The sequence below is a fragment of the Bos grunniens genome, chromosome 23 (assembly GCF_055505025.1).
Source record: "Bos grunniens cultivar Pamir isolate PY7600 chromosome 23, Bosgru_T2T1.0, whole genome shotgun sequence".
Classification (NCBI taxonomy): domain Eukaryota; kingdom Metazoa; phylum Chordata; class Mammalia; order Artiodactyla; family Bovidae; genus Bos; species Bos grunniens.
In genome coordinates, this window is record NC_141187.1 from 43450509 (window position 1) to 43478455 (window position 27947).

General features: G+C 47.2%; 2 long non-coding RNA genes and 1 pseudogene across 4 annotated transcripts in view; 2 read left to right on the plus strand and 1 right to left on the minus strand.

Moving 5' to 3' along the window:
• Positions 1–25947, plus strand: part of LOC147347717 (uncharacterized) — a 53368-nt gene extending 27421 nt beyond the window's left edge. For both annotated transcript variants that reach the window (XR_015152519.1, XR_015152518.1), the window contains exon 3: positions 25483–25947. This is a non-coding gene — a long non-coding RNA (uncharacterized LOC147347717). The remainder of the gene's footprint in view (positions 1–25482) is intronic.
• LOC147347718 (U6 snRNA-associated Sm-like protein LSm5 pseudogene) lies at positions 9448–9857 on the plus strand (annotated as a pseudogene).
• On the minus strand, positions 22440–27591 carry LOC147347719 (uncharacterized). 2 transcript variants are annotated; one of them, XR_015152523.1, is made up of 3 exons: positions 27421–27591; positions 25945–26069; positions 22440–22734 (listed from the first exon to the last, which is right to left on the minus strand). It is a non-coding gene; the product is annotated as an uncharacterized LOC147347719 (long non-coding RNA). The 2 variants fall into 2 exon arrangements; XR_015152524.1 differs by having other exon boundaries at positions 25945–26568.
• Between the last annotated feature and the right edge of the window lie 356 nt (positions 27592–27947).

The following is a 27947-nucleotide window of genomic DNA, read 5'->3' on the forward strand; positions in this document are numbered from 1 at the left end:
CTGAATAAGATGATGAGACAAGGTCTTGGCAGAAGGAAGGGAGCCTCCTGGGAAAGGAGACATAGAATCCTTCCTCCACCCTCCATATTTGCCCCCCACCCCGAGTTTCCTCTCTGCTTCTGCCCCTCAATCAAATCTGCTCACAAAGAAGGGCTGTTTGTTGGAATAAGCACCGACTGACCTTAAACCAACTTGCTGTTTCTCTCAGGAGTATTAGCATTGTGCATCTCATCTCTCCTTAGATAAAATTAGATTTTGTTAATTGTCAGGAGGATTCCAGCATCTGACACGCAGGTGGAAGAGATGTGGGGCGTCTTTCCTGACCTCCTTACTTGGTGTAAACCTCACGAAAGTACCCTTCCTTTTCTGTAGTGCGTGGGCTTGAGGAGGCAGGTACTGGCCCTTTTGGGATACCCTTGCCCTATAGGAGGAATGGGAGAAGGGACTGCAAACCCGGAGGATGGAGGAGCATTTCCCTGCTTTTGAGCTTTCTTGTTGCCATCTTTGTTAGAGGCAAAGCTGTCCCGGGTTTCTCCACTTTCCTATGATAAGGGCAGTTGGGAGCATGACTCTTGGGGACCACCTGGAGAAATTTTCCTAAATTAGAGTGGGCCTGAGCTGCCTGGATGAGGGACACCCCAGCTGTTTGCGTGCACAGCTGCGGGTGACTCAGAGACCAGCTTCTCCCAGCGCCCTGCCTGCCAGTGCAGCCTCCCAGTGGTGAGACTCGCCTCGGAGGTTCCCACTCTGGCTCCACACCTGTCCCACCCCTGAGACTCACAGGAGGCTGGCTCTATCCCAGGAAACCTCACAGAGCAGAGGTGAGAGGAGCTGGCTGTTTTGGGTGTGTGCTTCAGCACGGTGGAGCAGAGAACAGGCTGAGTGTGCAACCACTGTGGCTGGGTGTGTTCAAGGTCTGTGCAGAGCCCTTTCTCATTGGATGCTAAATAAGGAGGACACAGGTGGTGTATGGCTGTCAAAAATTCCATTAGCTAGTCTGTCAACAAACATCCTAGGTACTAGGCACAGGGGATGAGGAGATTAAAAAAAAAAGAGATAAAAAGATCTGTTTTTTGTGTGCACAAAGTCAGGATAAGAAAGGCAAGTTCATAATCAAGTAGAATACAGAGTGTGCAAAATTGTAGTTCCCCCAAATGGCCACAGTATTTTCCTAAAATACGGTGTATTCATGGGCTTCCCTGGTGGCTCAGAAGGTAAAGAATCTGCCTGTAATTCAGGAGACCTGGGTTCGATCCCTGGGTTGGGAAGATCCCCTGGAGGAGGGCATGGCAACCCACTCCAGTATTCTTGTCTAGAGAATTCCCATGGACAGAGGAGCCTGGTGGGCTACAGTCCATGGGGTCTCAAAGAGTCGTACATGACTGAGAGACTAAGCAGAACACACATGGCAGAGGAATAGAAAATTTGAGGTGTAGTAAGGCCAAGAGATCAGGAGACTTTTACCATGGAAAAGATAGCTTGTATCCTCACAGATTTTAAGATGAGGGGGCAAATGCTGCCACAGGGGGCCACATGGGAAAGCACCAATGTCATCAGGAAGCAGAGGGAGGGAGAAAATGTGGGTAAGAGGCTTTCTAGATATGCAGATGACACCACCCTTATGGCAGAAGGTGAAGAAGAACTAAAGAGCCTCTTGATGAAAGTGAAAGAGGAGAGTGAAAAAGTTGGCTTAAAGCTCAACATTCAGAAAACTAAGATCATGGCATCTGGTCCCATCACTTCATAGCAAATAGATGTGGAAACAGTGGCTGACTTTATTTTTGTGGGTTCCAAAATCACTGCAGATGGTGATTGCAGCCATGAAATTAAAAGACGCTTACTCCTTGGAAGGAAAGTTATGACCAACCTATACAGCATATTTAAAAGCAGAGACATTACCTTGTCAACAAAGGTCCATCTAGTCAAGGCTATGGTTTTTCCAGTGATCATGTATGGATATGAGTTGGACCATAAAGAAAGCTGAGCGCAGAAGAATTAATGCTTTTGAACTGTGGTGCTGGAGAAGACTCTTAAGAGTCCCTTGGACTGCAAGGAGATCCAACCAGTCCATCCTAAAGGAGATCAGTCCTGGGTGTTCATTAGAAGGACTGATGCTGAAGCAGAAACTCCAATACTTTGGCCACCTGATCCAAAGAGCTGACTCATTTGAAAAGACCTTGATGCTGGGAAAGATTGAGGGCAGGAGGAGAAGGGGATGACAGAGGATGAGATGGTTGGATGGCATCACTGACTCAATGAACATGGGTTTGGGTGGACTCCGGGAGTTGGTGATGGACAGGGAGGCCTGGCGTGCTGCGGTTCATGGACTCGCAAAGAGTTGGACATGACTGAGCAACTGAACTGAACTGAACTGAGTGGCTTCTGTGGGAAGGTACCGTGAGGCAGGAAAAACAGGCGTAGGCCTGGCTAGTTGGAATAGTTCTATCAGGCGCTGGAAGACAGGGATGGTCCCTCATTGTCTGGCACTGGGTCCTGGGGTGATTAGGGCAGGTACAGAGTGGCCCAGAGTGTGAGAGCTGATAAGGTGGATGGTTGGGGTGTGGGCTTTGGATAGGCTGGTTTGTATTTGGAAAGTGCACTTGTGGGGAAGTTGTTGACTATCTCTAAGGTTGGTTAACCCTTGGAGGGCAGTCTCTCCAAGGGCAGCAAGGCCCCAGATATATCAAAGCATCAGAATACAGAAAATAAAAGACATGGCTAGTACAGTATTATGTCTAGTCCCACATGCTTTCCAGGAAGCTTCCCTGGTGGCTCAGTGGTAAAGAATCCACCTGCCAACTCAGGAGACATGGATTAGATCCCTGGGTTGAGAAGATCTCCAGGAGAAGGAAAATGGCAAACCACTCCAGTATTCTTGCCTGGGAAGTCCCATGGACAGAGGAGCCTGGCAGGCTACAGTCCATGGGGTCGCAAAGAGTTGGACACAACTTAGAGACTAAACAACAACAAAATGCTTTTCTAGAATCTGATACTGGTCCATTGAAAGGGAGTCTATTTCCTCTAGCCTTGACCTTGGAGGACCTTTGTGACTGCCTCAGTGAATAGGCCAGAGGAAGCAACAGTATGGCTTCCGAGGTTAGGTCATTCAGGACGATATGGTTCCCACTTGGCTCTTTTCCTGTTGGGACCCTTGCCCTTGGAACTCAGGCCCCATGAGGAAGCCCAAGGCACCTGCAGAGGTCACAGGTCCATGTTCTGATCCAGAGCCCCAGCGAAGGTCTCAGCTGCTTGCCTGCATTTAGCACAGGGCCTGTGAGTGGATGCGGCTTAAGATCCTAGTCTCCAGGCCACCCCAGCTGATGCCAACAGGAGCTGAGAAAAGCCACCCTTGCCAAACCCGTCTAAATGCAGATTCTTGAGCAAAGTAAATGGTGTCATTACTTTCAGCCCCTGGTCTTGGGGTAGTTTGTTGTACAGTGGAAGGTAACCAGGACACAGGACGGTAAGATGATGCTGGGGCCGGGGGTGGAGTACAGGTTGTTCTGAGTGCACATGGGGAGGCTGGAGGATGGTAATAGGGATGCAGTCCGGTCAGAAAAGGCAGCATAGAGTTAGTAATAGTAACCAAGGGACTTCTCTGGCAGTCCAGTGGTTAGGACTCCAAGCTTGCACTGCAGGGGGTGTGGGTTTGATCCCTGATCTGGGGACTAAGATGCCCTGAGGTATAGCCAAAAAGTAAAAAAATAATAATAATAAAAAATAAAAGTGGGGATTGAAGCCAAATGGGACCCCAAAGGACCTTCCTGGGGACAAAAGGGCCTCTGCATTCGACCCCTTGACCCCAGCACACACTCTAGTGTGTGACATTCCCTGAGTTCCAAACAGTGGACTCGAGCAGTTACTAACTAGGGAAGTGAGGGAATGCAGGAAAGGAAAGTGGTCAAGAAACGACAGTGCTGTGATAAAACAGAGTCCTCGTTCCCCTCAAGGGAAATACATAGTAATCTGTTGCATCTTTTTGAGATATTCTGCAGGAACTAAGGCCCCCACCTGGGAGGAGAATGGTGACTCCATGCTGAAACCCCAGACTTCTGTTGGAACCTAGGAGTGGACTTTAAGAGCTGAGAGGGGAGAGAGAGGATGTGGAGAGCAGGTGGCAAGATGTGGATGTGGGAGGGGAAGAGGGGCAGGCGATGGCCACCCTGACCTATGACCCACTGAAACAGGAGGGTAGGGAGTGGGATACAACCTTTAAAGAATGACATAGTGATGAAAAGTGAAAAGGGCAAGTGTTTGTTGCTCAATCATATCTGACCGTTTGCGACACCATGGACTGTAGCCCAACAGCTCTGTCCATGGAATTTTCCAGGCAAGAATAGTGGAATCTGTTGCCATTCCCTTCTCCAGAGTAACTTCCCAACCTAGAGGTCAAACCCAGGTCTCCTGCATTGCAGGTGAATTCTTAATCATCTGAGCCAACGGGGAAACCCAAAACTTGTATGTTGCATGCCAAACTGGTTCAGTTCAGTTCAGTCGCTCAGTTGTGTCCAGCTCTTTGTGATCCCATGGACTGCAGCACTCCAGGCTTACCTGTCCATTACCAACTCCTGGAGCTTACTAAAACGCATGTCCATTGAGTTGGTGATGCCATCCAACCATCTCATTCTCTGTCGTCCCCTTCTCCTCCTGCATTCAGTCTTTCCCAGCATCAGAGTCTTTCCCAATGAGTCAGTTCTTCACATCATGTGGCCAAAGAATTTGGAGTTTCTGCTTCAGCATCAGTCCTTCCATTGAATATTCAGGGCACTAGTTGGATCTCCTTGCAGTCCAAGGGACTCTCAAGAGTCTTCTCCAACACCACAGTTCTAAAGCATCAATTCTTCAGTGCTTAACTTTTTTTATGGTCCAACTCTCATATCCATACATGACTACTGGAAAAACCATAGGTTTGACTATACAGACCTTTGTTGGCAATGTAATGTCTCTGCTTTTTAATATTCTATCTAGGTTTGTCATAGTTTTTCTTCCAAGGAGTAAGTGTCTTTTGATTTCATGGCTGCAGTCACCACTTGCAGTGATTTTGGAGCCAAGAAAATAAAGTCTCTTACTGTTTCCATTGTTTCCCCATCTATTTGCCATGAAGTGATGAGACTGGACGTCATGATCTTCATTTTGTGAATGTTGAGTTTTAAGCCAGCAAACTGGTTAGAACCAGCTAGGTCCAAGATGCAATGATTTGACTTCCAGTGGACCTTGAACCTCATTATATACTTCTTGTAATACATTTGCATAAGCTGAGTGACATACCCACCAGTGCTGTGATAGTTCCCTGGCCAACTATCCAAGATCAAAGAATGGGCAGTGGTTCAATTCCTGGAAATCTCTGCACCTTCCCCCATAGTCCTTGGAATAATCCTACTGTTCTTTAGCCTTTGAAATTACCCAAACCCCAAAACTAACCATGCCATATTTCGGGGTCTGTCACCTTCTGAGATGGCCCACTCTCTGTGGAGTGTGTTTCTCTCTAAATAAATCCCCCCCCACTTTTAAAAAGATCTTTTTGATATTGGCCATTTTTTTATAAGTTTTTATTGAATTTCTTGCATTATCACTTCTGTTTTATGTTTTGATTTTTTGGCCATGAGGCCTGTGGGATCTTAGCTTCATGACCAGGAATCAAGTCCCAGTCTGAGTTTAACTGGCTCGAGTCCTAGAACGTGGGTTCAAATCCCATTCTGAGCTCCACAGTTTCACTATGACCTATGACTCTAGGCCAGTCTTCCTCCGCCTCCAGTTGGTCACTGCCTCCTGAGTCACCCTCTGATTTTTGGCCTCCTAGTTTGGCAAGATTGAAGGCAAGAGAAGAAAGGGACGACAGAAGATGAGATGGTCGGATGGCATCACCGACTCAATGGACATGCGTTTAAGTAAACTCCAGGAGTTGGTGATGGACAGGGAGGCCTGGTGTCCTGCAGTCCATGGGGTTGCAAAGAGTTGGACACAACTGAGCGACTGAATGACTCAGCAACAGCTTTGTTCCTCTCCTCCCTCTTCCCACCCTCTGCTCCCTCTGACTCTGGAAATAATTGCAAAGGATTATTGTGTTGGGACTTTTATAATATGGAGTGAAGTGCAGAACACACCTTACAGTTTGTCTCATTTTCCTCCCGTCACTGAAGCAAAGTGTTGAGAAGAGGAAGTCATTTTACAGTTGCTGCAGCTGCTACTGAATTTAGATTGGAAAAACGATTTGCTTGAGCAAAGTGGTGATCAGATAAATCCCATGAATTTATTGCTTAAAAAAACGTATCTGTTAGAGAGAGGGGGTGGCCGCCCCGATGTTGTGAGGGGGAAGGGCCGGGGGAAGGGGCGTTTCAGCCTCTGTGCACCAACCTCAGAGAAGTGTTGGGCAAATAGGAATGATGAAGGCCTTGCAGCCCTTCAGCATCTGATAAAATCCTTCCCTTTTTCACAGTCTCATTTAATCTTCACAGTGAGATGGGGAAGGTAGCCTAGGGGTGGCGTTACCTCCCGTTTATAAATAAGGAGAATGAGAAATGCTCAGCTAACAAGCAGAGGGTCCATCTCCAGCCTTTGAATCTACGTAAGCACCTCCACTCTTTGGATGATCCACTGGAGTGCATGCGGTCCCACTGATTTTCAGATGAGATTCACTCTTGGAAGAGAAGCAGGGAAAGACACTTGACATTTATCTTGTGATCATTTCGTGCTGGGGACAGGGAGCGGGGTGCTTATGTTAGCTTTCTGTAAGGGCTGGTTTACAATACAATGCGAAATGATCACAGTTGCTTTTGGTGGCCTGGGCTTCCCTTGGATGAAGTCTTTCTCCTCTTTCTGAGCTGTATCCAGCCCATTCCTAGGAGACAGAAGCTCCATTCCTGCTGCAGTTTATTAAATCAGGGCTGGGCTTTGCCCCCTCGGGTCCATGTCTCCACGGGCTTCTGCAGCTCCTGGTAGGCGTGGGGTCCCTGTGACTTACTGCAGCCACTCCCCCGTGGTGGGCCCTTCTCCTGTGGGCTCACTAGGACCTCCAGCCCCTGTGGAATCACTTCTAGATGTGTCTGAGAACGCTCAGGAGTGTCCCATCTGGGCCTGCCAGGCCTTGTCTCCTGGGGTGTGAGCCCCTGGGTATCCTTGAGCCCCGGGGCCTCCATGCTCAGCAGTTGTCTGGGGTGGGGAGGCTGCCGTTCTGGGCAGCCTGTGCCCCATTGTTTTTCAGAATTTCAGCAACAGAGTTTCTCAGCTTCTTCCAGAACTCCTGGTCACTTCACACATGGTGACAATGGCTGAGTCCTTGTGAGGATGATCTGTGATACCTGGTTGCTTGGCACACCCCCCTGAGGGACCCTAGGTATCACCTGGGACTCGGGGTCAGTCTGCCTCTCTGCAGATGACCGTGGCTGGTTACCGAGTCAAGCTCAGGGACCTGGTTCCTTCTCCACTCTGGGTGAGGTCTCTCTGTCCTATAACTGATAGGGGAGTGTCAGTTACTTACATCCCTCCCCCAATACCACACTGTGAGTCACTGATAAAAAGCAGTGGGCCATTGTTGATTATCCACACTATGCCAGCCCAGGCATGGGGAACTTTGTGCATGCTATCTTTTTAATTCCCAGAACCACCTGAGACCACGCAACTTACTGTGCTTGGGTTCAGAGGTCAGGGTGTGTCGGCCGCAAGAGTTGTCTAGAGAAGTGACTGCACATTTCAGCGCCTTTATCCTTCATCTACAAAATGAGCCATTAGACCATATGCTGTTTAAAATCCTGACTTGAAAACTCACCTTTGTTCCCTTTCTGAGGAACAACTCTGACCTCACAAAAGTCAAACTTAAGCCCTCAAAAGACACAGAGCTGACCGTATAATAGAAACCTGCCTGATTCCTCTGTCCATGGAATTCTCCAGGCAAGAATACTGGGGTGGGTAGCCATTCCCTTCTCTAGTGGATCTTCCTGACCCAGGGATCGAACCCTGCATTGCAGGCAGATTCTCTACCACCTGAGCCACCAGGGAAGCTCCAACACCTAATATCTACATACTGTTATTTGTTGTTCAGTAGCTAAGTTGTGTCCGACTCTTTGCGACCCCATGGACTGCAGCACACCAGGCTTCCCTGTCCATTGTTACATCAGTGGGTTGTTATTCTGATGAGGGAGTTGTTTAAAACTATCTATTATGATTGTTTTTTAATTTCAAGTAACAGAAAGCTCACGTCAAGGCCGTAGTTCTGCAATCATAACAGGATTTGGGAGGTGGCTGTGATCCACGTGGAAAGAGCACCAACTTAGCATTGCACATCCGGGGCTGGAGTGTAATTGAAATTTACCAGCTCTGTGTCTCTAGGCAAGGAATCTTTGCGCATCAGTTTTCTCAACTGTAAAAATAAGAATTGCAGGATTCATCATGCGGGGGCTTTATGCGGCCCAATGAATGTGACAGTACATCACACATTTGTAACTGCTCTGTGCTACGTAAGAGTTATTATAACTCTTCTTCGGCTGATTCTATTTATGTAAAACCTTAACATCAATGCTTGTCAGTTCTGGAATGAGCTTAGGGAAGGCAATTGCTGACTCTGCCTACGGACCTCTGTTAACCACTCTGACACTGCTCTACTCTCCCCAAATGTAGTCTAATTTTCAAAATAGTCTCCAAGGGGAAAATGTCCCTGTTTCTTCTCTGTGCTTGCATTTCATACCATGGCAGTGGTCTTCTTCCATACAGATGGCACATAGTTTTAGTTTTGTAGGGCTTCTCTGATAACTCAGTTGGTAAAGAATCTGCCTGCAATGCAGGAGACCCCAGTTTGATTCCTGGGTCAGGAAGATCTGCTGGAGAAAGGATAGGCTACCCACTCCAGTATTCTTGGGTAAAGAATCTGCTTGCAATGTGGGAGACCTGGGTTCAGTCCCTGGGTTGGGAAGATCCCCCGGAGAAGGGAAAGGCTACCCACTCCAGTGTTCTGGCCTGGAGAATTCCATGTCCATGGGTTTGCAAAGAGTTGGCCATGACTGAGAGACTTTCACTTCACTTTAGGTTTTGGTAATGTGAGTGTTCTGAAATCTCCAAGAGGGGCAGGTGGGCTGGGATGTGGTAGGAAAGGCAAAGTTCCTTCCTGGAAATGTGAGGATCTGGGTTCCGTCCAGGGTTTTGCTACCCGTGAGCTGTTGGACGCCAGGAAAGTCCCCCAGTCAGTTCAGCCTCATTTTGATAATTTGTGCAGAGAAAAATTTCAGCCCCATCTTCTAGAGGATTTTTGAGAGGATAAAAGCATTAGCATTCCCATTATATATCACCAAATACATAGAGAATACTTTCAAGGTGGGAGTGAGGTCCTGAGCTAGGTGCCGAGGGTAAACCGGCTAACTGGATGTGCAGGAAGCCAGCGAATGTGTGAGGTCCATTTGGGTCTCAGGAGGGTGGCTGGGGAACCTCACCTGGTGGGCCTTGAACACTCTGGCTACGATGGGCGCTTCCCACATGGAGGCAGTGTGTCAGGTGGGAAGACGGGGAGGGTTCAGGGGAAGACGGGCACCCCTGAGGGGCCACACTGACTGCTCCTCTCCAGTTTCCCCTCCCACTTTGGGTGGCCCCATCAAGAGAAGCAGCAAGTAGACCACCAGCCCATCATAGCCGCTCCCTGTAGGGCTCATGGACAAGTGCGTAGGATCAAGAATTCACATTGTGACGAAGAGTGATGGGAGACTGTTGCTACCCTACTGGAATTGGATGAGTTTGTCAGTATGGTACTGGAAGATGTCCCTGAATTTGAAGTCACACCAGAAGGAAGAAGAATTACTAAATTAGACCAAGTTTTGTGAAATGGAAACGGTATAACAACGCCGGTTCCTGGTGGAGAAGGACCTGAAGTATGAATGGATTTCCTTGACTTAAGCTATATCCTGTTTTGTCTTACGGTGATAACGAAATAGAATTTTTTTTAACCTTTCCATGTTTGTATTCTGTGAAGCCAAGTTTCCCATTAAAGGGAAATGCTTTGAGGATGCCCTGTTCATGCCCATTTTTGTAAGTTAATCATGATTATTTTGGAAGAAGAACAGTTTTTTTAAGATAAAAAATAAAGGTGTTTTTGTTAAAGAAAAAAAGAAAAAGAAGCTGAAAGGAGGTGATGGAAGCAGGGTGGGGTGGGCACCCAGTGATGGGACAGTTAGAGAGTGAACACGTGACAAGGGCGTTCATCTTGAGGGCCCTGACTGGCATACGGCAGCGTCCCCAGGGCTGGTGACTTACCTGTACAGGTAGTAAAGTAATTCCCTTGTGGGGCAAACCATTCTTTTCATCCAGTTTCCCAGGAGCAAGGGGAGTATTTTGGAATAATCTTCTCACTGGAAGTGGTGTCACCCCGGCTCCTGGGTAAGTTCTGTACCTTGTGCCCTCGCCAACAGTCCCGAGGAGGTCTCCATCCCTCTGCAGCTCTGAATCAGCCCCTGTTCCCCTGGAGGCTTTGCTGGAGCGGGGCTTTGGGTGAGGGCTAATTAGATAATGCCTGTGAAGCACTTGGAGTTCCTTGGAGACGGTGCCTCTCGATGTATTATTAATAGTGGTGAGCACAGTGTTTCCAAACAAAGACGTGCCTACTTAAATACCCGGGGCAGGGGGAGAGAGGGCAGAGGGGAGGCCTGGAGAGCAGACCCAGCAGAGAGAGCCGGTCCTTGGGGAAGGCCTCCAGCTCCGTCATGTGATCTTCAAGGTGGGGATGGAGGGCAGGGACTGTGAGTGTGAAATGGAAAGTCGCAGGGCAGTACTTGTGTAGACAGTGTGAGCAGGGCCCTGGTCTGTGATGGGGCGCGAGGAGGGAAACTGGCAAGCCTGGCTAGGCTGTGCCCTCCGGAGGTGGTTTTCTATTGAGGAGATGTACTGACTTTGCTTTGCTTTGTGGCTCACGGGGGCTTCTCTTGGGCTTCCCTGGTGGCTCAGACGGTAAAGCATCTGCCTGCAATGCAGGAGACCCAGGTTCGATCCCTGGGTTGGGAAGATCCCCTGGAGAGGGAAATGGCAACCCACTTCAGTATTCTTGCCTGGGAAATCCCACAGATGGAGGAGCCTGGCTGGTTACAGTCCACGGGGTCACAAAGTCGGATATGACTGAGCAACTTCAGTTTCAATTTCAGGGCTTCCCTGGTGGCTCAGATGGTAAAGAATCTGCCTGCAATGCAGGTGACTCAGCTTTGATCCCTGGGTCAGGAAGACACCCTCAAGAAGGAAATGGCAAACTACTCCAGTATTCTTGCCTGGGAAATTCCATGAACAGAGGAGCCTGGTAGGCTAGAGTCCATGGGGTTGCAGAGTCAGGCACAACTGAGCAACTAACACACACCAGCTTCCAGGAGCACTGCCTTGGCTAGCATTTCCCTGAGAGAGCTCCCTCAGCTTTAGCTGGCTGTGTTTCCTAAGAGATTAATCCGTGTTAACCCCTGCTCCTCCCAAAGATTGGGGTGTGCCCCATGCAGATTTCAGTATCAAATGGCTGGATCATTAAAGGACTAATTTGAGGAGGCCAAATTCTATGTTAGGGGTTGTGACTCCCATCCTGCTGGAGGATCTAGCTCAGAGAACTCAGTCACCCCTCTATCACTGGTGACCCCTGTAGCTGCTCGCATGGGTAGGTATCCAGGGTACTTCCAAAAGACATATTGAAGTCTGTTATGGGCTAGGGGTTTGTCTCCCCTGAAAATTCTTATGCTGAAGACTTAATGAAACTGTTTACTTCAGATTGGGACTTGACCCCAGCCAAAACCCAGGATACGTGGTTCCGATACCTAATGAAGATCAGGTTTCTTGATGTCTCATTGCAGAAAGAATTTGGTGAGAGACAAAATGATAGGTAAGAAGTGGATTTATCCAGGTTCAGAGAGGAGCACACTCCACAGAGAGAGTGTGGGCCATGTGGCTGGATGGTTTTTATAGCCTGGGTAATTTCATACGCCAATGAGTGGGAGGATTATTCCATCTATTTGGGGGGAAGGGGTGGAGATTCCCAGGAGTTGGGCCACCACCCACTCCTTGGTCTTTTGACAGTGTCTTGGAACAGTCATGGCACCTCTGGGTGTGTCATTTAGCTTGCTGATTGAGGATCAAGGTCTAGTCTTGTCTGCCATCTTGATCCCATTTGATTCTAATTGGTTTATGTTGTGTCCTTGGACTATGTCGTGCCCTGCCCCCTTCCCTCCTGTTTCACTAACTCTCCCAATGGGGTGGTGTTTGGAGATGAGGTCTTTCTTTGAGAGGTGGTTAGGATTAGGTGAGGCATGAAGGTGGGGCTTTTGTTATGAAACAGAAGTTCCAATGACTGATGCACAACAAGGCCAAATAAACCAAGATGTTGGAGTTTGGAGCAGAGAAAGGCTTATTGCAGGGCCAACAAAGGAGAACAGGTGGCTCATGCTCAAAACCCTCAAACTCTCCAGTGGCTCTTGGGGAAAAGGTTTTGTAGGTAAAATTTGGAGTGAGGGCTGCAGGGTGTGTGATTCTGTTCTTATTGGTGAGTAACAGGGCAGTGCTCCAGGAACCTTGCCCTTAGCCTGAAGTCACCATCCTTCACTTGGGTGGGAACCTCAGTTCCTTATGAAGAACTCAAGATATCATTATGTATATTTCTTAGGAGGAACCAGGACCCTGCCCGAGGTTGCACTATTGTTTCCTGACTGTTCCTCCCTTGCTTCTGCATCTCCTCCCTTCCCTGATTAGCAGTTGTTTGAATCTGCCCTTTGGCACTTTGGGAAGGTCAAGGAGGCTGAGAGAAGCCTATTTCCTTACAAAGTAGAAAGAGGGAACACACAAAGAATGCGTATCTGGGAGGGCCACACAAGGTCCTGCTCCCTTTCAACCTTACTTGGAAACCAGATTATTGCAGATTAATTAGTTAGGATGAAGTCATGCTAAAGTGGGGGTGGGCTTCTGGTCCAATGTAACTGGTATCCCTATAAGAAAAGAAGAGACATGGACACACACAGAGGGAAGATGACTCGAAGACCCTCAGGGAGAACACCACATGAAGAGAAAGGAAGGGATGGAATGATGCATTTCCAGCAAGGAAATGCAACTCACTCCAGTATTTTTGCCTGGACAGAGGAGCCTGGCAGGCTACAGTCCATGGGGTGGCAAAGAGTCAGACACGACTGAGCAACTAGATAACAACAACAGTCACAAAACAACAACAGTCACAGCAACAATCTACCAGCCAAGGGATGCTGAAGATCGCTGGCCACACCACAGAAGCTAGGAGAAAGACCCAGAACCCGTTCTCCCCTCCAGCATTCAGAGAGACTATGGCGCTGCCCACACGGTAACCTCAGACTTCTCCTCTGCAGAACTTTGAGAGAATGAATTTCTGCTGCTTTGGGACTACCCTGGTGGTCCAGTAGTTAAGACTCCACACTCCCAATGCAGGGGGTCCAGGTTCAACCCCTGGTCAGGGACCTTGAGCCCACATACTGCAACTAGAGATACTGCATGCCAATAAAAAATAGATAAGTAACAGTTTAAAATTTCTGTTTTTGAGCACCTGGTGTAGGGACTTTTTCACAGCAGCCCCAGGAAATTAATACTTTAGGGTCCAGGGGTGTTCAGACGCTCTTTCAAACTGACCACAAACACCTCGGTCGCCTTAGAAAGCCAGCCAAGCCCAGGAGGCCTCCGCTCTCTTTGTGCCTCTATTTTGGGAAGTCTGTACACATGGGCTCCTAGGTTCACTCATTGAGGACAGGCCTTCTGCTGCCAAGTTCTCACACAAAATGTTCCAAGACACAAAAGGGCTTAGAAACCCAGAGGCTGGAGCCAGGAGAAAAAAAGCAAAGCTGTCTTCCTGTTTAGCCAAAGGACAGGCGTCTCTGAATACCAAAAATCACACATCATTATTTATCCTTATGAATCATCAGGTGACACGATATTAGCGGACACCCCACCCCATCATAGGTCAGTCCCATTCGTTACCAGGGGGAAATGGGCAGGTTTAGTATAGGTTAGTAAAACCCCAATGCATCAGATGAGCTGGCACATTCTGGCACTGAAACTTCTTTGCTGTGCCTGTCAGGCACCCTCTGGTCTCAAGGGGTGGACAGCAGACAGCTGCCAGGGTCCCCCTTCTCCCTCATGCCTCCGCCCCCACAGTTGCAGATCACAGGGCTTTTCAACAGCTGCCTAACCACCAGCGCCCTGTTCCTGGTCCTGGGTGGGGATGGCGCATGGGGTGAGCTGAGCCGCAGACACCTGGCACTATCTCGTGTTAGATCATCTTTCAGAAGATGTGTAAACCTCCAGCAACCTCAAGACCAGAATCTGCCTCTAGGATGCTCCTTCAGAATAGCACCCTGAGGTTTTGCCTTCGGGGAATTCCCCGCCCCGCCCCCAATCCTTGCTTCCCTAGGAGGGGCTGATACCATTCGTTCTTGTTTGGTCAATAACTCGTGTCTGACTCTTTGAGACCCCATGGACTGCAGCACGCCAGGCCTCCCTGTCCTTCACTATCTCCCTGAGCTTGCTCAAACTCATGTCCATCGAGTCAGTGTTGTCATCCAACCATCTCATCCTCTGTCACCTGCGGGGAGCGAGCTCCGCCCCTGGCAAAGGTCATGAGGAAGGAGGCTTGGCATACGCAAAGGTGGGATCAAGCCTCAGGAGTCCCCCTGGAAATTCTCGAGCAATCTACCCCCAAAACCAGAGTCTGCCTACTTTCTGCTTTGTGCTTTCACCTACACCTCTGACTTTACGGGGGGCTGTCCCCCACTACCTCTCTCTGAAAAAATAGTTAGCTTAGAGCTCCAGTTAATAATTCCTGGGTGTGACAGTGTTTCAACCTACAAACTCCTTTGGAAGTCCTCTAGCCTGCCTGAATAGGTTTTTCCGGCCACATGTGATTGCTCAGAGCCTCCCAACTGTGAGAGGCATGAAATGTTCTAAACTGTCTAAACACAGATTCCTTTGAGCAGTTAAAAGATTGATTAGAAATTGTATTGGTGAAGGATTTTCACTTTTTGGGCCAATGTTTGCTGCTAAGTTTCCATATCCCTTACCTGCTGTGTCCCTGGCAGTGTATTGATTAATATAATTGGTGTAAATAGTAGCTTTAATGTTTGTAACCTGGGACCCTTGAGTTAATTCTTTTTCTTGTTATAGCCCACCACACCTTTGCTCTGTAGGAATGCAACTTTATCTAATGCTTTTCGAGGGTGGCGCTTGACTTATCACCTTTAGAGAAAAATAAGTTTTCTGAAGAAAGGATCTTAAAATGTTAACAGGCCTCTGGGCCAGAAGATGATGCAAATCACCTAAGCTTTTGCATATGATAAGTTTGCAGGAAGAAAGCCTGGCTTGCTGCATGACTCTACCCCTTCCCCCATTATCCTCTATGCATAACTTAAGGTATAAAAACTACTTTGGAAAATAAAGTGCGGGCCTTGTTCACCGAAACTTGGTCTCACCGTGTCGTTCTTTCTCTTACCTTCTGGCTGAATTATTCAGCCTCTTTTCTCCACTGAATTTCCTCACTGAGCTATCCTCATTCTATTAGTCTTTATATCCTTAATTAACGTTTAATTAAGCAATTGTTTCCTGATCTTCGCCTACGCCGCCTCTCCTTCGAATACCCTGGATCAGCCGGGGCTGGTCCCCGGCAGTCACCCTCTTCTCCTACCCTCAAACTTTCCCAGCATCAGGATCTTCTCCAAAGAGTCAGCTCTCTTCGAAGCAGGTGGCCAAAGCATTGGAGCTTCAGCTTCAGCATCGGTGCTTTCAATGAAAGCACTCAGGGTTGATTTCTGGTTTGATCTCCTTATTGTCCAAGGGAATCTCAAGAGTCTTTTCCAGCACAATTCAAAAGCATCATTTCTTCAGCCTTCTTTATGGTTCAAGTCTCACATCCATACATGGCTACTGGAAAAAACATAGCTTTGACTAGATGGACTTTTGTCGGCAAAGTAATGACTCCACATTTTAATATTCTGTCTAGGTTTGTCCTAGCTTTTCTTCCAGGGAAGAAGTGTCTTTTAATGTCATGGGTACATTCACTGTCCGAAGTGATTTTGGAGCCCAAGAAAATAAAGTCTGTCACTGTTTCCACCATTAACCCAAGAAATAAAGCCTTCTTCACATGTGTCAGTTAAGCTGCCCGATTGACTCAAAAGCTTTTCTGCCTCCAAATGTTGAAGAGCCAATATAGTTTAGGTGGAGAGGAGATACAGAAACTTGTGTGGGAATGATTAATTTTAAAGTTTGGGCTGCTGAAGGCAGAATGGTCCCAGCTCATGGCTCCTGGTTATTAAAAGAATGTTCTCAGGGCCCGTGGGTGCTAGTATAAACCAGTCCTTATGTTAAAAACAAAAAATAATTATTAATTAGTGCAGATAGATTAGAATTTTATTTAGAACAGGAAGCCTGCATTGGTTTTTGCATTTAAAGTGTTGATTAGAGGCACAAGTAGGGTGGGAAGATTTAAGGGTAGACTAATTAACTGGGCAAAATAATTCATGAGGCCTGGAGGAGGGCATGGCAACCCACTCCAGTATTCTTCCCTGGAGCAACTGAGCACAGCACAGCAGCACCGTGGGTGAGGCCTTGTGTTAGGCACTGAGGGAGATGAATGAGAAATGGCTCTTAGGACAAGGGGAAAATAATGACTTTTGTGGGTATGTCACTTAAGCTGAAGCTCCAATGCTTTGGCGGCCTGATGTGAAGAGCTGACTTGTTGGAAAAGACCCTGATTCTGGGAAAGAGTGAAGACAAAAGAAGAGGGTGGCAGAGAATGAGATGGTTAGATAACATCATTGACTCAACAGACACGAGTGTGAATAAACTCTGGAAGATAATGGAGGACAGAGGAGTCTGGCATGTCCATAGCGTCTCGAAGAGCAACTTAGCGACTGAACAACAAATGGAGTGATGAACTTGGCTTTAGCCATCAGCCTTGGGACATTCTGGTTTCTCTTTCCATGCATTATTATTTCAATTAATCCCTACAATAACTCTATCACTTGGTGTTTTTTTTTTTTTCATATGGTTTGTAAGGTATGAGCTGAGTCAACTTAGTGGGCAACCCTTCTAGGGAGACTTCCTATCACGAGCATGACTAGGAAGCTGAAAATGCCACCCAGAGTTTCAGATGAGTTTTACTGGTGGAAATTAAGACACCTTAATCTGTCAGTGCAGGGGACACAGTAGACTTGGGTTTGATCCCTGGGTCAGGAAGACCCCCTAGAGAAGGAAATGGCAATCCACTTCAGTATTCCTGCTTGGAGAATCCCATGGACAGAGGAGCCTGGTGGGCTACAGTCCATGGGGTCACAAAGAGTCAGACATGACTGAGCACGCATGCAGTATGGCATGATTTCCATCCTAATCCTGTACTGTGATTGGTGACTGGTTGACCTGCAGTTTCCCCAGAGACATATAGGAAACCATGGAAAACAAGGGGAGGACCTCCCTGGTGGTTTCAGTAATTGGGACTTCATGAATTCACTGTCTAGAGTGTGGGTTCAATCCCTGGTCCGGGAACTAAGATCCCATCATCCATGTGGGGTGGATGGCGGAATAAAAAAAAGAAACAATGGATGAGGCTGTGGAGGTATCCTGAGTGGGAGTGAACTTGTTGGGTCCTTCCTAGAGCACGTATGAGAAGAGAGAGTCAGGGAGATGGGGAGACGCCCAGCGCTAGGGTGTGTGGGGCAGGTAGGGAGGTAGGAACCCATCTCATCTGTCAAGGACCAAGGCTGAGACAGGGAGGAAAGCTGACCTGCATTCTGCCATCAGCTTAGTGACCAGGGCTGGCCTGTGTGGCTGTAACGTCAGTGAGCTAAGGGCACTTAAGGGCTCAGCTGATGGAGGTGGCCGTGCCCTGGGAACAGCACCTGTGTGCCCGAGGCTTCTCTGCAGGGACAGCGGGATCAGCCTTCCTGCTCCGTGTCCTTGGGGAGCTCAGAACCCTGCATGGGCTGCCTCTGTGCAGCCCATGGACTGGACTGGACTGACGGAGCTCTTCAGGAGGGTAGGGGAGAGTATTCCGAAGTGGGAACCTTGGGAAGGCCCGTTACACCCAAGGGGGCCAGGTTGGGCATGCTACCTGGGCTTTAGCTGCTGCTGCTGCTAAGTCACTTCAGTTGTGTCCAACTCTTTGCGACCCCATGAACTGCAGCCTACCAGGCTCCTCTGTCCATGGGATTTTCCAGGTAAGAGTACTGGAGTGGGTTGCCATTGCCTTCTCTGACCTGGGCTTTAGGCTGGTCCTGAAAACGGCATGTGAAGAAGGCCTAGCTCTCCATTCATCAATCACTCATTCTAATCCAAAGGGGTCGGGGCAGGGGCTGCTTGCTGAATGCTTATTAAACAAACAAACCAGTTTCCTGGTTGCATAAAAAGAGACTTCGGCATGCTGTGTAAATACTTCAGTCTTTACAGGAATATGCAGTGTTGATGTAACGACCCAGTTTATCTCCCCCCATCCCAGGATAACCACAAACTTATTTTGAAGTGGGAAGTGGGCACTTGGTATCTTGAGCTCCATAACTTGAAGTCACTTAGGAGGCTTTTTGTGAATATAACAAAATGGATGCCCATGGCCTGGAATTGAATGTTACAATGCAGTGGAAAGGGCAGAAGAATAAGATCTTGGTGCTTAACTAGATTCTGCCACTAACAAGCTGTCTCAAAGGACCATCCATTTAAGACCCAGCTAGGGGTTTAGCGGAGTGGTAAAAAATCTGCTTGCCAATGCAGGAGACATAAGAGACTCAAGTTTGATCCCTAGGTCAAGAAGATCCCCTGCAGGAGGGAATGGCTACTCACTTCAGTATTCTTGCCTGGAGAATCCCATGGACAGAAGAGCCTAGTGGGCTACAGCCTATGAGGTCACACAGAATTGGACATGACTGAGCATGCGTGCGTGTTATGCCTCAGGAAGGGAATTGCTCTTAGAAATTCTCTTAGAGGAACTATTATGTAAACTCTGGGCAAATTCCCTTGTATTTTGTTGGGCCGATCTGGGTCATGTATCATGAGTTGAGGAGGAGGGTAAAACCCTTGTGACTGGTTTAAATACATCAAGACCCACTTCCAAAGCTAGATGAGTAGTTATCTTTCCTCAAGTCACATTGGCTACATGATGAAGAACAAAATCAGGGCTCCACCAGCAAAGAGAAAGGGGGGACATGGATGTTGGGTGGGCCACCAACAATATCCACTAAAATGAGGCTAACTAACTTGCCTGAGATTGATTTTGGGCAAATTAGCCTTGTTCTTAACCACTGTACCATGTTCGCTCCATCTCAAACATTCCACATGTCTAAATCAATTAGAAACATTTCAGCCAGCATAAGAAGAGACTGGAAATAAATGCTGTTCTAATCCCCAGACACATTTAACTTCTTTAGATAGCCATTTTGCTAAGTACAAGTGAATGCTGAAGAATATTTTGGCATAAGATACTTGATTGTCAGTTTATGAGTGGGATATTTCAGTTTCAAAGTTCCAGATCTCTTTCTGAGTCCAAAATATGCAAGTGTACAGGATTTCCTTCCAAACAAGTCATAAAATGAAATAGTTTATCCATAATAAAAGCTGGGGAAATGAGACATTTATCTTCCCCTGAGCTCTTTATTTATTTATTTTTTTAAGACAAACTCTCCGATTTGACCTTAAATTGGGAAAGAGAATCAGAACCTATATATGAGTTTGGTAGTTACTACTTTCAACAACAGCACAAACTGACTATAATAATAAATGGAATATGCTGACTTGCATCTACTGAAAAACCCAGAGCTAAGCCAGCTTCCTTTAGCTCAGTCATGTCACCAAAGTTCCTGTTTATTTCTTCATCTCCTATCTGTCTTCTGTGGCTATGCCCATCTCAAAGGGAGCTCACCTCGGGATCACAGGATGGCTGCCCATAACTCGTGGATGACATGCTTCCCTCTTACCATCCAGGGACAACTGGTACCTCTGCAAGAGCTGGAAAACGTCATTCTCACAAATTCCCAGCAATGTCTCCTTGCAGCTCATTGGCCTGAATCAATCTGTGTGGCCAGGGGAAAGGAATGGGCTGATTCCTTTCCCCCACATCGTCTACCTCACCTCTAGAGTTGATTCCAGTGGCCAACCCAGACCCAGGGCCTCTAGGAAAGGGAAGGAGAAATGGTGCTGGGAATGTCACCCACAAAGGTCAATGGGACTAGCTTCCAGGAAAAAATGTTTGCCTTCATTGATCAGCGATTCCTCACGGACTTCCCAGAAACAATGCGCACGATGGCAAAAGGAGGAGGCAGGCAGCGAGCAGGGAGAAAGAGAACAATCATCAAATTGTAGGCACAGTTTGTTGGAATTTAGCAAGAGTTCTCTGGCCAACCCAAAGTGTCCGTGGGTGAAAAGTTAAAAATCGTGTCTTGACAAGGCTTGCTGAGTCATCCACACCCCCAAACCTCCTCTCTCTTCCCCACTGGTCGGGCATTTTCTCTGTAGTCTGCCAGGCTCCTAAGTCCGTGGAATTCTCCAGGCCAGAATACTGGAGTGGGTAGCTGTTCCCTTCTCCAGGGGATCGTCCCAACCCAGGGATCAAACCCAGGTCTCCTGCATTGCAGGCAGATTCTTTACCATCTGAGCCACCAGGGAAGCCCTCTGAAGGCCTCAGACTCAGTTTAATGTTTCCTGTGTTTATCTGAAGCTCTAGTCACTGGCTCGTCCCTCCCCACACAATGAGGGGTGGCTCCTCCCTGAACCACTGTCTTTGGAAGAGCCCCCCGCTCCTTGAGGAGACTTGGTCCTCAGCAGTGAGAGGCCTGGCCTGCAGACAGAGACATGAATCCCTGAGGGTCCACTGCTGTTTTGTTCTTGAGTTCTTCATTCAGCTTCATTCATCCATTCATCCTGTTGCTGTTCAGTCACTAAGTCATGTCCGGCTCTTTGTGACCCCATGGGCTGCAGCACGCCAGGGTTCCCTGTCCTTCACCATCTCCTGGACTTTGCTCAGACTCATGTTCATTGTCATGCTATCTAACCATCTTAGCCTCTGTCGCCCTCTTCTCCTTTGGCCTTCAATCTTTCCCACCATCAGTGTCTTTTGCAATGAGTCAGACACTCATCTTACAAGTACTTAATGAGTGCCTAACACCTACCAGTCATTATTCTATGACTGGGTTTACAGAATTAAATAAAACTCTTAATATCTCTATCACATGAAGTTTTCCATGTGGAATAGATTGAAATTAAAAAATAATTATTTGACAAAATTAGAAAATGATAAACATGATGTAGAAAAATAAAGTAGGAGAAAGGTAAAGAATGTGCATGGGGGGTAGTTACTTTGATCAGGGGATGAGAGAGGTTCTCTCTGAGGAAGGACCAGCACATAGTAACTAGTGGTGTTCAGGACCCGGGGAATCCTTTAATAATTAATTAGTTAACGGTTCACTCAGCCCAAAATTATGCGTGTGCGTGCTTAGTCACTTCTCCTCTGTCCATGGGATTCTCCAGGCAAGAATACAGGAGTGGATCCTCATACCCTTCTCCAGGGGATCTTCCTGACCCAGGGACTGAACGCACATCTCTTATGTCTCCTGCATTGGCAAGTGGGTTCTTTACCATGAGACCACCTGGGACCTTAACTCTTTCCCCAGAATTAGGACTGTTCAGTTCAACCCAGATTGAACGCAAACTCTGGTCTCCAGCAGAGGGATTAAACAAGACATTCTACCTTAAAACTGAAAGGGCAAAACTGCAGAGGAGAAGGTATATAAATACTAATGTGCTTTGAAGTCTTTGTATATTTATAGTTTGCTTTATGACTGGAGAGGTGGTCCTTAAGGTTCATCTGACCGTTTGCCAATGAGCATTTCCCCTAAATGGGACCTTGTGGATTCTCATGCCCTCCCTGTGGGCTAGTTAGTGGAGTCCGTATGGATCCAGGGAATGAATGCACCAGTTTGACCCAAGCATTCTTTGACCTACATGTTTATGTGGGGATTAAGTGTAGAATGAGTTGTCACTGAAAATATGTGCTTTGTGTATTTAGAAGATAAGTATTTTTTTATTGCTAATTAGTGTTGGACTCATACACATTTGTCATGTTGGGATGTCAGATTCATTTGTCCTTTCAAACCCACTGCCTTAATTAATCTTTCTCCAGCTACTCTGCGTTGCAGCCTGGCCATAACTCAGACTGTTAGGCTCTGTGGGAATGGGGTTTCTACTTAGAAACTGTTGAAATTTAAAGCAAAATCCAGAGTTTGAACCTTGTTGAAAAAACATCCTTTGGTAAATTCGAGAGCTAATCTCTGCATGATGAACCCACATGAGGAGGCAGTGGGTGAGTATTGTACTGGTCAACCTTGCCTAAGTCTTGGCCCGCGTGTCATTTTTTTCTGTGAAGCATTTCCTGAATCCACCCTCTCTCCCCAAGAACTGGACAGTACTCCCTCCTTTGTGCCCAGGTAAGATTTTACACTCAGGTATCAGGGTGCCTCTGATATTTAAAATTTTATTTTTGGCCATGCCATACAGCTTGCGGGATTTTTAAAATTTCTGTTTTATTTATTGATTTTCGGCTGCACTGCGTCTTTATTGCCGTGCACAGGCGTTCTCTAGTTGCAGCAAGCGGAGGCTGCGCTCTGGTCGCGGTGCTTGGGCTTCTCATCACTGCGGCTTCTCTCGTTGCACGGCGTGGGCTCCAGGGTGTGTGGCCTTCAGTAGTCGTGGGATGTGGGCTCAGTTGCATGTGGGATCTTCCTGGGCCAGGGACCAAACCTGTGTCCTCTGCATTGGCAGGCATATCCTTAACTACTGGACCACCAGGGAATTCCCTGATTTTATTTTGATTTTAATGCAAATGCTTATTCATCTATCTCCCTCATACCGCCTTTCTCCCCCGGCTCAGACTCTTGAAAACAGGACTGGCACCCCATTCATATATGTGCTCTCGACACTCGTTACCTTACCTGGCAAGATGCTCTTTGTAAAATGGCACAGAAGACTAATTCTTTAAGCACAAGTTATTCTTTAAACAGATAAATCTCATCTGACTCATGTAACTGTTGAGACAAGTAGAATTGGAACCCATTGTTTAGGAAAAACCTAATTGATGGTAAATTTAGTTTTGAGAAAATTCTGTCATTAATTGAGTTTTTTTTTTTTTTTTTCTTTCTGAAGAGTGAGAAAGACTGTCATTGTTCAATTTTAATAGCAGAACATCTTTGGGAACATTGATATTACCAGTACCCCCTGATAATACATTTGAGAAGTATTGCCTTAACGAATAAGTATTCCAGTATAAATAATATTCTAATCTTAAAAATAATAATGAAAACAATGATGACATTTGTATATTGTTTCACGATATAGGAGCTATCATGTCTAGTCTGTTGTTTGACCCTGAAGAGTCAGAGGCAATTATTATAATTGTTATTGTTTTTAGCTGCTCAGTCGTGTCCAACTCTTTTGTGACCATATGGATTGTAGCCTGCCAGGCTCCTCTGTTCGTGGGATTTCCCAGGCAAAGACACTGGAGTGGGTTGCCATTTCCTTCTCCAGGGGATCTTCCTGACCCAGGGATTGAACCTACCTCTCCTGCCTTGCGGGTGAATTCTTTACCACTGAGCCACTGGAGAAGCCCCATTATAACCATTTAAATGATGCAGCAGGTGGGAATGAGTTAAATTGTTCCAATTCACAAATCTGACAGGTAGAAGCATTGGGACATAGGCCCATGTGCCTATGCTAAAAAATCCTTCATGTGTGTGTGTGGGTTCATGTGTGCACTTGTATGTGAAGGGTGGCTCTGATGGATGGAAAAGCTGACTGTCAGAGTCTGGAGGGTCTTCTTAAGTGGCTGACCTTCAGAGAATTTCAGTCATTCTAATGAAACTGTGAGCATATCTGCGGACCCAAGATATTTGGGGTTGTGACGTGAGGCTGGGGCAGGAATTGGAGGTTCCAAGTCTTTCCACATCAAGCAATGTAATTCAATCTACATTGGTCACAACCACTTGTGTGCAGTCCGTGGTGATAAGACAGATCCGGGGAAGGAAGGGGTAGGGTTAGGCTATGTGGGGCTCTTCTCTGCAGCTGACTTGGCTTGTTTTCCTTGCCCGAGGATGGCTATTTTCCCTGCCCCTGACAAAGATTTGTCAGTGACCCCAAGCAGGCCATCCCTCAATCGAGCTCCAGCTAAGAATAAGTACATCCCCAGGGAACACAGTCATTAAAAACACCTGCAGCAGGATCGTAGCAACCACAGGCCCACAGTCTCACAACCAGAATCCTTGGGGCCAAATGAGATTCAGGACACAGAATATTACCTAACACCCCTGGTGGAGATCCGGCAGCACTGTGTAAGCCAGCATCTTATTAACTCTGCAGCCAAAGGCATGGACCACACTGGGGAACAGACAGGCTATTAATAGGCTCCCGTCAGTTCAGGCCAGCCCTGGACACCCAGGGAGTTAGCTAACTCGTGGTTTGAGGAGGACCTTGAATGTCAGAATTGTGGATACAGAATAACAGACCCTTCTCCTCTTTGTACCATCACCACCCCATTTTCTCTTTCATGTTCATCTCAAAGACAAAACATATTCTTTGGCTCACTGGGGCTGACAATGGCCAACGTTTGTTTTCTTAGAAAGATGCTGTGTCATTAACCCTCTGGAGGCATCTCCATACATGAAGGCCAATTTTTCTGAGTCTGAAGAATTGCCCTCAGATGTTAGTAATGAAAGCTGCTTTGTATGCAAGTTTGACCAATGGGCAGCTTCTCCAAGAAGGGTTGGAATTTTGTAGAGTGGGGACTTGGGATTGTCCCTCATGTGGTGATTCCAGCAGGAACCTAGGAGGGAACCTAGGAGCCTCTGGGCAGGAGTGGTCACTCCACGTGAGGGACAGAATGGGGACAGGAAGGCTGTAACATGGACTTCATGCAGGGAAGAAGGGATTTGGGCTGGGTTATCAGGGGTCAGGATTCTAAAATGAAGGATTCAGGTTGTATGTCTTAAATGATGTAGAGTCAAGAAAGGTGTGCAGCGGAGGCTGACGGATGAAAGTGGGGCTCGATGACGAACAGCTTATTGTGTGTTGAACGTGTCAGCTCGCCTCCTGCAGTTTGTCTCCTGCTCAGTCCTTTGCCTGAAATGCCCTCCCTGGGCTCCTTCCCGCCTGGGCACACTCCCATTCATTTTTTAGGATACGGCTCAGATGTCACCTGCTCTGTGGAAGCCTTGCCCTCACCCTGGGGATGCTAACTCCTCCTTTCACTGTGACCCCACAAGCCTTTCTGGGCACCTGATGCCACTTCTCTCGTTGTCCTGCAGTTGCCCTTGAGTCCTTGTTCTCCCCCCAAGTTGAATCACAGGCTCCCCCAGGGAGGGCGCCATGTCTCTTTTTCGTTTTTTGGACTGACATCTGGCTCAGTGCTTGACCCGGAGATCGAGACAGTCGTTAGTTGAATAAATGCTTTTCTATCTTTTATCATTTCTAAATACTCTTCTCTTTTTTCCTGTTTCTCTTTTTTAGATTTGTCACATCGATGTAATTGGAGTGATAAGTCCTAAGTTTGGGGACATAGGAGTTACCACCATCCTTCAGTGAAGAACTGCAGGATTATGTGAAAATAAGACTTATGAAAAGGTGGAGGAGAAGGCTGTTGAATGTGTTAAGGTTGTCCAAGTCCCAAACCCTGCTAGCTTATTTGGCAAAAATCCCTCATGGTGGACTTCCCCGGGGGTCCAGTGGGTAAGAATCCGCCTGCCAGTGCAGAGGACATGGGTTCGATCCCCGGTCCAGGAAGATCCCCCACGCCTCGGAGCAAGTAAGCCTGTGTGCTGCGACCACTGAGGTCTTGTACCCTACAGCCTGTGTTCTACAACAACAGAAGCCTGCACAGCACAGTTAGAGGGCAGCCTCTGCTTGCCGCCACTAGAGAAAGCCCGTGTGCAGCTGAAAACAAATAAATTTAATTAAAGGAAAAAAACCCACCAAACTTGTTGTCTGTGATCTTGTCCAGTACCAGTTCCTATGTTCACTTCCAGGTGGCTTCATCCTGCGTTCCTTCCTACACTGGCGTCTGAGGCAGGGGCTGTCATATCTGGAGCTACTCGCAGCTGTACATCACGTGAATGAGAAATGAGCTTGAAGACTGATGCTTTCTGTTATCCAGAGCCCTACAAGCAACTCACGAGGTTTCAACGTGCCCCTCTCTCTGGCCAACCGCTACTCCGCTCACTTTTCTTTATACCATATTTTACATGATAATCTCTGGAGTGTTCAACACTATTTTTTTTTTTAAGCCTGAAGAAAAACACATTTTATTCTCCTCTTCACTGTTAAGTTATCAAAGCACTGAAGCATTTGATTCAAAGGCAAAACAAAAAGCAAACACAGGAGGTCAAATTATGCCCTCTGTGGAAAGGAGCTGTGTGAGTGTGGATTAAAGAAATGAGTTGAATCACAGGAAGAAAATGACATGGGTTTTTTAGAACAGACAGAAGAGAAAAGTAGGTCAAATTTTTCAACCTCTCAACTGTGTCATCATCCCTTTAAAGCTCTTACTGTCAGTGTTTGGTGAAGTCGGAGCAAAGCCATGGATACTGAAGTCACAATCTGGTAAAATAAGGAGCTTAGAGTTAAAGTTTGGGGAACCTTGGGTCTTCATGAAGATGCTCTAAGGGAGAGTCAATTACTTTTATTTCCACATTTCAAGGCTAAGGGATCACCACGTAACACCTGCCATTTTGGTTTCCTTTATAATACATGGTGGGCTTCCCAGCAGGCGCTGTGCCTGCCAACGCAAGACATAAGAGATGTGGGTTGGATCTCTGGGTCAGGAAGATCCCCTGGAAGAGGGCATGGCATCCCACTCCAGTATTCTTGCCTGGAGAATCCCATGGACAGAGGAGTCTGGTAGAATACAGTAATGGGGTCACAAAGAGTTGGATACAATTGAGTGAGTAACACTTTCACTATAATATACAGTGGGAGGAAAAATTCAAATTTGATCAGAAGAAACTAGGGTTTAGAAAAGTATTTTAATGAGATTTTCTTTCTTTCTGAATCAAAGCTATTAGAACCCAGGACAAAGCCCTTTAAACAATTCTTTTTTTTTCCCTCCCACAGATATGGACAAAATGTCTACCATGTGTATCTTAGTTTCCTATGTGGGCTGTAACAAATCACCCAAAACTTATAAACAACAGAATTTATTAAATAGTAGAAATTTATTCTCTTGCCTTTCTGGAGGGCATGGGTGTGTGCTAAGTCGCTTCAGTCATGGCCGAATGTTTGTGACCACATGGGCTGTAGCCCGCCAGGCTCCTCTGTCCATGGGATTCTCCAGGCAAGAACACTGCAGTGGGTTGCCATGCCCCCCTCCAGGGGAATCTTCCCGTCCCAGGGATCAAACCCACATCTCTTATGTCTCCTACTGGCAGGCGAGTCCTTTACCATTAGCGCTACCTGGGAGGGCAGAAGTCCAAAATCAGAGTTGGTGGGTCCGTGCTCCTTATGAAACCTCTAGGGGAATGTCCTTGCTCTCCTCCTGGGGAGCTTCTCAGGGCTCCAGGGCTCCCTCGGCTGCAGCTGCCCGAGTCCAGTGTCTGTCTCCGTCTATACGTGGCCTTTCCCCCTGCATCTGTGTTGTCTCCTCTCCTGTCTCTTATAAGGACATTTCTTATTGGATTTAGGGCCCACCCAGATAATCCAGGATGATCTCGTCTCACTATCCTTAACTTAAGTACCTGTGCACAGACCCTTTTCCCAAGCAAGCTCACAGTCACAGATCCCAGGATGTGGACATATAACCAGCACCACATTTGAGACCCCATGTCTGGTTCTGCAGAGGGAAAGGCAGCTGTGCTTTATTGGGTCTTTTCCATCTCGCAGTGAGATCGAGGAGATATGAGTGTGAGTGTATGCTTCCTGTGAAGACAGATATAACGTGCACACGCAGAAGGGGGATGACGTTTCTGGATGGGCTACTCTCA